The 9923-nt window shown below is 26.0% G+C and overlaps 1 pseudogene; it reads right to left on the bottom strand.

The window, feature by feature from the left end:
* Positions 1-143: 143 nt before the first annotated feature.
* Positions 144-3769, bottom strand: LOC114124424 (uncharacterized; annotated as a pseudogene).
* Positions 3770-9923: the final 6154 nt, after the last annotated feature.

The raw sequence follows: 9923 nt of genomic DNA on the forward strand, positions 1-9923 counted from the left end.
ATAAAAAATAAAATATACTTTTTCGTCAAAATTAAAAAATAAAAAACAAAATATACTATTTCATCAAAATTAAAATAAAAACAAAGAATATAAAACTTTTTCATTAAAATGAATAAAAGTATTATATAAGGAATATAACATACCTAACCTAGGTATGTTGATTCTAAAGAAGACCCATCTGATGTTTCATATATTGGATTGAAATTAACTGAGTTTGATGTAGATTGTTGTGCTTGTGGAAAATTTTGATAAATAATATGAGGAGAAGAAGTTTGACTTGAAGTATGTGTTGTTGGAGGTGGATTACCATAAAATATCGGTAAAGATAAACTGATATTGCTTACGTTCCCATCAAATATTCCCATATCTGCCTCAAAAAGTATTTTGTTGAAATAATACTGAACAAATGATCTTGTTTTTGGAGTGTAATTTCGAAGTTTGTTTCCTATATGAGTTCCATATGTAGTACACTCATCGGGTGGTTGTTGACTATTAAGTTTGTTTCCTATATGAGTTCCATATGTAGTACACTCATCGGGTGGTTGTTGACTTAATTCGATGTTCGAAGCAGATTTCTTTAAAATATCAAATGCTTCATCAATTCTGGAGTCTGTATTAGCTAAAATTTTTCGTTTTTTTCCTTTTGGAGGCTGAACTGGACTTGGGCAAGTGAACTCATTGTTATTTGCAGATACAAATTGTTGTTGTTCAGGAAATGTTTGTGTTTCACTTGGATCAAGTGTATCCTCTTCTGACATAAAAACATCGCTTGTGTCTGTGGATGTTTCTCTTTCAATTCCAGTATAAGCACACTTATCTCTTGCCTCACTTAGAATCTAAAATAAAAAATAACAATAAATATATTATATTAAATAATAATACCTGTAACACATCGTGATGTAAATTACAATACGTGTAAATATATTATACATATATCGTATTATACATGGTATTATTCATCATTAATACATTTTAAAAATATTTCCGAGCGTGTTAGCGGAGCGATGAATTTATTGATATCACAATGGTGAATGTTTTTTTTTTTTTTTAATTATTGTCTATAATAATTGTTTCACTCAGTTAAAATAATTTAAAATGTAATACAATGGTTAGGTTAACATGGTTTTATTAACATTAAAAAAAAATAAAATAAAAAAAAATGATTATTTCAAATGTCTATAAATAGCACAAAAAAAGTCAAAATATTTTGAAAATCAAATCACGTAAAGAAAATGGTAATCTAAATAACTGGTAATATTTTCAAGTATTTACAACTTATATTTGAATAACAACAAATATCAAAAATCGTTTGAGGCTAAATCGTCATTTAACGCGGTTTTGTAAAAATTTAAATTTCAAACACTCATAAAATTTTTTTGTCTGAATCCGGTAGAGTTTTTTTTACAGATAATTGAAGAAAAATGTATGGAAAACCTTGTACCAAATTTTCAAAACTTAGTGATAAAAGAAAAAAAATTTACGATTTTTCAACCACAAAATTACTTGCAAATTTTCGCAATTTTGACATATTTCGTATAAATTAGAACTTTAAGCACTTATAAAAAAAAAAAATATTTAGATATTTAATATTTAAGGTAGCTAAACATTTAAACGTGAACAAAATGATAATGGTTGTTTAAATATTAACTTTTAAATATTAGATTTAATGATTAATTTCAAACTTTAAAATAGAAATCTAATAGGTACAAGATTTAGTTAAATGTTGAATTTTAATTATTTCATTTTTTAACATTCAAAGAAATGTTGAATTAGCTTTATATTAATAGATTGTTATTTTTAACCTTTATTAAATATTAATTAAAACATTAATATTTAAATATTTAATTATTAATGTATTTAAATGATACATTTAATGTTTAAAATTACAAAATGTTTATTTCATATGAGTTGATTAACTTAACGTTTTAACTTAATTTTTTTTTTTTTTTTAATGTAGATGCCTTCCACGTTAAATGAGTGGCTTAATATTTAAAAACAATTTGAAACAACATGGAATTATCCTAATTGTATTGGTTCTATGGATGGAAAACACGTAGTCTTGCAATCTCCAATGAACAGTGGTAGGTACCGAGTATTTCAATTATAAATCTTGTTTTAGCATTGTATTGTTTGCATTAGTCGATGCTGACTACAATTTTCTCTTTATCGATATTGGGTGTCAAGGACGTATTTCGGATGAAGGAGTGTTCAAAAATTCTGAATTAAACAAAAAAATAGAAAGCGGAAAATAAAATTTGCCCTCACCAGTTCCTTTGCCAGGGAAAAATGTAGACATACCATTCGTTATTCTTGCAGATGGGGCTTTTGCTTTAACAAATCATATTATGAAACCGTATTCTGGAACCCACGATAAAGGTACAAAAGAAAGAGTATTTAGTTACCGTTTGAGTCGTGCACGACGAACTGTTGAGAACCTATTTGGTATCTCATCTGCCGTCTTTCGTGTTTTAAGAAAACCTTTGTTATTGAAACCTCAAAAAGCATAAATTGTGGTTATGGCAGTAGTTTACTTACACAATTTTTTAAGACATAGTAAATCATTAAGAAATATCTACACCACACCAGAATCTTTTGATAGAGAAGAGGAAGGCCGCATGATTCTGGGCGATTGGAAGGAGTTTGAAAATACTTCAACTTCTTTACTACCTTTACGAAATGTCGCTCGTAGACCACCACTTCAGGCGCAAGAAATAAGAGAACATTTTGCTGATTACTTTCTAACGAATGGCAGTGTGCAATGGCAAAATATGTAAATGTTATTTTTATAATTAATTGAGTATCTATTACCTAATATATTATATTATATTATATAATAATAAATTATTATAAATTTATATTTCATTATTCATTCTAATTTATGTTATATATATCTGAAAATTATACGTAGTTTATACTTTATTTTGATACAATGTATATATAAATAACAGTATTTCTTACCGGGTAATACCCTAACGTTATTTTTATCAATCCCCTAAAGTCTAAAAATAAAAATTTTAAACACTCTCTAGCTAAGTTATAAAAAATAAATTATGTACTATTATATTATATAAAACTATAATCATGACATAGTTAGTAAAACTTACATTTTCAGAATTTACAGTCGGCATTAGATCATCCTTATCGGCTAAAAAACAATGCATGGCATCGAAACCAAACCATTTAGAGTGGTATATGTCGTTGGCACCTTTAAAAAAATAATATTGTACTTGATTTCTAGATTTTCATTCGAGTTATTATTGATCATTAATTTTTAATTTTTACCTTTTCCAGTTCCATAACTTTTTTTTACTTTCGCATTTTCTCTACGATATGAACCCTGTAAACTTAATATTTTTTTTTTAATTTCCTCAACCGGTCTTTTAAATTATTTTGCCAAGTGACACCAAGAATCATGTTTGGTATTTTTTGAAAAATATGATGGGTGTTTCGGGTTCCACAACACTTCTTGCAATCTAAATGCTTCAATTAAATTCAAGCTTTCTTTACTATCCCAGTCCATTTTCAAATGTGCAATAAAATAAATATAAAAAGTTAAGTACTTTTTTATTAATTATTTTATTATTTTATAAGGTGCGAATGAATAAATAACACACGTTTAAATTAATTTACCGTCCAAACGACGACACAAATGCTCGCGGTAATCCTTTGAGCATGACTGAAAAACCGACAGTGATCGGCTCGCCGTGCGAGTCTATTCGACCTATTCAGCGAACGCTCTCGAATTCTTACGAATGCTCGCGAACGTCGTCTACACGGTCGCATGGTGGGTCGCACACGAACGTTCGCGAGCATTCGTTGTTTTTGTTCGCTCGTGTGTACGCAGCTTAATGGAAACTGTAGATATATGTTTTTGATACATCCAATATAGAAAATCCCACGTATATCGGTTTATCAAATTTAATTTTTTCTTTTTGAAAATGTAAAGACATAAGGTCATTGGTAATATCATTGATTAAATATACATAGATAGCCCATGTCTATGAACGATTTGGAAACTTGATTAAGGCATTGATTAAATATCGATAGATGGTGCGGTTGCATTGTTCATTGAAAATTATAATTAGATAGACAGAGAATAACGGGGGGGTCATATCGTCGTACACTTATAAATATCGGTTTTAATATAAATAATTTGCGATAACGAGTAACAATTTGATCCTACGTAAACATGACGAATACAACAAGACAAGTAGGAACTATCGTAGTATCGTGGGTCCATTTCTATTCCAGAAATAGTATCCAATGTGTTCGACAGCTCGACGCGTTGAATTAATACAAGCTGTTTTTTTCGTATTCGTCGTATTTAAATGGGAAAATGTAAAAAATAGTATAAATAAAAAATATGACACAAAAAAAAAAATACGTTTTAACAATTTAAAATAAAAACTTACTTTATTTGTATTTTCAATAAATATAAATTATATTGGTTCAATTATTTTTTAAAATACTTAACTTATTTTTATTTTTGTCTTTAGCATCACTTTTAATATTTTTTGATTTCCAATTAAAATCTCTTAACAATTTACAATTAATTAAATGCGTTACTAGAAAATCGATGTGTGGTTCACAAGAAGAATTGAAATTTGTAACTGAAGATAAATCATTTTTAATTTTGGAAAAAATAAATTTTGAAATATTTTTCTTATGAGGCATTTTTTCGACAGTTTTTTTATGATTTTCTGTGCTAAGGACAAAAACTCTGTGAAATCTACTGTTGGCCTTTTTAAATGTAATAAAGAATTTTAGGGAAGAATAATTTTTACAAAATATTAAAAATTCTTGATTGTTAAAAGTAGCATCTTCAATATCTTTCAACATGTTGCCTTTACAAATGCTGCATTTAAATTTATCAACGCACTTTTTACCTTAATACCCGGCAAAATATGCATTAGAGCAGTCTTTCAATGTGACATTGGGTGGATCATTTTCTTCCGAGAAAACTTCAATTGATGACAATGAAGAAAGTGAAAGATTTGACGAGCAACTTGAACTGCAGCTGTCATTACCATCTTCTAAATTAATATTTGTTTTGTACATTAAATTCATTTTTATATTCATTCTAAATGTGGTCCTGAATATCCTGGCCGTTGGATTCCTTAAACATATTTTAATAATAATCTTAAATGTATATAAAAATGAATAATTGTTTATCCTATATAGATTCAAAATTTTCTGGACCAATTTTAATAAAAGTTAGTTAGGTGGTAAGACGGACAGAGGAGGAGACGCGGCGGCACTAGCGAGCGATGGCGGGTAAAACACGGCGGATTGTTACGGACACGACGGTTAACGACGACTATGTTCGGACGATTATCGTTGGACTATCGTTTTCATGGTCAGAATTGACCCCTACTTATACACTCACTGGTCCGAATTATACACACAGTGTATATGATTGGCATGCGATGTTTGATTGGCATTTGTATCGTTTATTTGGCGTGTATATGGTTTTTCATTGGTGTATGGATATAATATGTAGTAGTACTAATAGTAGTGATTATTGGATTTGCATATAATACATTTAATATGCAAATCGAATCGCGGCCACAGCAACCAATTAAAGCGTGCTGCTCATATGCGCCATCTACGGTGAACAGTTTGTACGCGGTGGTCAAGAAACGTCGTAGTAATAGTTGTTGATTTAACGACGGGGCGCGCTGTATCGAGTAATTATTGGGAGCACTGTAAATTTCTTGTTACATATTACTAATCATTAATATAACCAAATAGGTATTTTTTATTTACTGAATATCATTATAATATTGTTTTATTTATTGTATCTATATTTTTATATTTTACTACTAAATACTAATAAAATTAATTATTTTGTAATTATATATTGAGTATATCATGTATAACTAAATATAATATTGTTTTCTACACAAACATTAATTAATTAATTAAACATAAATTAACGGTTACGGTTATGCTTTTTAATAATAAAAGTATCGAAGACCTATTTGATGAAGTTAATCTCTCATTAGATAGTGTTCAGAATTGGTATGATAATAATTTTTTAGAGTTAAATCTTAAAAAGTCTAATTATATATTATTTAATCTTAGACCTAATTCAATTAACTTGAATAATCTTATCATTTGTCCGCATTCCTTTAATTGTACCCTGTAATTGTCAACATATTCAAAAGGTAAATCATATTAAATATTTAGGGTTAATATTTGATGATAAACTTAAATGGAATTTTCATATAGATAAACTGGTTAATACCATTAGGAATTTATTTTATAATTTTAAAAGCTTAAAATATGTTTTAGATTTTAAACATTTGAGAATTGTACATATGTCATTAGTTCAGTCCTTAGTTTACTATGGATTGCCTTTTTGGGGTGGTACTTATAAAGATTATTTAACACCTTTAAATACTACTATCAATAGTTTAATAAAATGTATTATCTCAAAGCCTTTTTTGTATCCAACAAAACAGTTATATATTGATTTTAATGTACAACCTATATCAATATTATATTATAAATCTTTGCTTTTACTTATATATAAATATAGACATTGTTTAAAAACCCTAGAGCATAATTATAATACTAGAAATAAGTGTTATTCTAATCTTAATTCTATTATGTTTTATAAGACAGTAACTTCTCAGAGTACTATTTACAAATGCACATTGTTGTGTCGTAAATTAAATTTAAATCTTATGCATTTTAATAATATTAACTCTTTAAAATTGTATATTAAGCTTAACCGGTTTGATAATGTTACACTTAATTATGAATTGTAATTTTGTATATATTTTCTTTTTGTATTTCTCATTATTTCTACCTATTTAATTTGATTTTATACTGTTATATATTTAATTAATTGTTAATATTTAATACTTTAAGAAACTCTCACTTCTTAGCACAAGCTTTTAGCTTTTTAGAAGTGAGTCAATATATTATCTTAACTTTATTGTATTAAAATTTATATTATAATTTTATATTATATTTATATTTTATGTTGTTATAATATGATATATTGGCGAAATAAACTTATTATTATTATTATAAATAATTTTAATTAAGAATGTTTTTGGTAGTTATACTTATTATATAATGTGTTTATAGTTCATACAATAAACATATAATAATATATTTCATATTTCTGATAATGGAGACTGTCGGAAAATGTATTGACGAATGTATTGAAAATGGAAAGATCGTTATTTTTGGTGGAAACCGGGGACACTATTTTTTTTAAAAAAATTATATATTTTTTTTCATTATTTCAATGATTTTAGCATTGATTAAAAAAAAATGAATAGGAACTTTTTGTTTGTTTTTTAAATGGTCGCTATTGGTTATAAAAAATAAATAAATTTTTTTTTAAGAAAACTACCGTGGATGGCAACCAAATTTAACACCAATATAACGCACAACGAAGTAAACGGGGGACATGCTATAGTATATAGTAGAGTGCCTTGATAGAGAGAGTGTGGTCATATAGCATGTCATTTCTGATTGGCTGATAACATTGTCAATGGCTATTTTTAATTTTGATAACAATGTCTAAGCACACGTTACCATATTTTAGCTTCATGAACTTTTTGTTTTCTCAAGCATTAATAACTATAGGTAAGTTTGTTTTTCTAAACAATGACATAAAATTCAGTGTACAATATATATATATATATATATATATCGGTTTTCCTTGTTTGGCATGTAATAATATTGAAGTAAATCAACAAAATGACTGGCTGTGCGGCAGTTGGATGCTCAAATTCAAATAAAAAAGGATATTTAATGAAGCATTTCCCAACTGACCCTGCCAGAAGAAAATTATGGTTAGTCAAAATGAAAAGGGATAATTGGAAACCTACAAACTACTCTTGCTTATGTGAAGTAAGGCAACTATAATGTGTATATTTAATGTTATTTTTTAAAACTCATAAAATGATAATTGATCCATTTTTATTTAAAAAAACTTATTTCTCAATATATAATTTTTAATTTTAAATAACTATGTTTAATTTATGAGTTAAATAGTATTACAATTTCACATGAATTGAAAATGGGTTTTATTTTTTTTTGGTTGATTTTTAAAATTATAACTATAATTATAGTATTATTTATAATTATTAAGTATAGGTATAATTTTTTGGTAAATTATTTGTAATATTAAAACTATTTTGGAAGAAATTACTAATTAAATTATCATGATTTTATAACCGATTTTCATAATTTTATATCAATAGGATCAATTGAAATACAATTTTTTATTTGAACTTATCATAACATAATTAATGTTTTTACCACAGAAAGTAATTAAAATACTTAAATTGAAACTAGTTACTAAAATTAAGTTATTTGTTTGACTTTCAAATCAAATTTATAAATGTACAACTTACAAATGATTTACTAATATAATATTTTATTTTAGAAATGGAATAGGTAAATATATTTTGAAATATAAATGGCTCTAAACAAAAACATGATTTCTCTCTTAGCAAATTATATGTATTTATCAAATTTCTTATAAATTAAGTTGTGTACTGATTAATTATTTCATGTTGAATTAATCAATGGATTAAGGTTCATTTTGAGGGTAAAATGTAGAGATGTAAGCTCGGTAAATTTTTACCGAGTAAATTTACCGGTAAGGTAAATTACCAGTAAATTTACCAATTATTTTTTTACAGGTAAATATTATTTTACCGAAAATATTAGCATGTGACACCTTAAATTATACGTCTTAACGAGATGAATATTCTTAATATATTAATATAATGGAATAGTTGATATAATATAACTTAAAACGTCAAACGTTCAACATGCTCACAATTACTGATAGTGTACTACACTATTATAGTTACATATCATATTATCATACCATCAATTATTATCGCTATTAATAGTACGGTTATAGACATAATATTTATTTACAGCAGTGCTATTAATAAATTTGATTTTATTGACATCGGCACATCGCGGCCTATGGACTATGACAGTATCACTTGATTCATGGCTGTAGAATTTAGATACTATTGTCTATTATCAACTTTTATTATTTAAAACTTATTGATTTTACATTGATTTGTTTAATAGTTTACTTTTTATTTAATTTGTGTCATTAAATATTAAAAAAGTTAAAATGAAGCCGCAAGAAATTAAAAAGAAGTATTTTATAGAAGTTGAAAACAAGCGTTATAAATGTGTATTTTGTAAGCAAACATACAAAGAAAATGTGACAAGAATGGTGTTACATTTTCAATCTTGTAAGAAAGTTCCTTCGTCCATTAATAAGACAACACCAAATCAGCTTGGTAAGTAAGAATTGGCCTAATCTTTTAAAATACTACACTTTTACTAAACTAAGCTACACTACCTATTAAACTATTAAATAAAAATAAAAATATAGTAATTAAATTTTTACACATACCTAAAAATACTATTTAAGACCATTTATTTTAAAAATTATGTAAGTATATTGATGTATTTTATTATTTTAGATACTTATTTTTTGCAACATCAAAATGATAGTTCCTTAAATAGTACAAGTGCTATTAAAAATATCCAGGACCAAAATTCTAATTTAAAACAAGGAAATATAACATCATTTATGGATGGAATGAATTCAAACGAACAAGTAAGAATATTATTACTTTTTAATTTATATTGATTATCTGTTACTTTATTTAATTTTATAAATTTTAAATCATGAAGATAAAAATGGATTAAAAATAAATGTTCTAGAATTTATAAATTAACCATATACATACAAATACAGCTATAGCCAACTTATATATTAAATATTAGTTTAATTTTTAATAATTTTGCATATTTATTAATATGGCCATTTATAAAGTCCAATACTTTTATAACAATACTTATAGCTATGAATATTAAATTATAATTATTAAACAGGTATATCTTTATACCTTTATACATAATAA

Source organism: Aphis gossypii, unplaced genomic scaffold (genome assembly GCF_020184175.1).
Source record: "Aphis gossypii isolate Hap1 unplaced genomic scaffold, ASM2018417v2 Contig00251, whole genome shotgun sequence".
Classification (NCBI taxonomy): domain Eukaryota; kingdom Metazoa; phylum Arthropoda; class Insecta; order Hemiptera; family Aphididae; genus Aphis; species Aphis gossypii.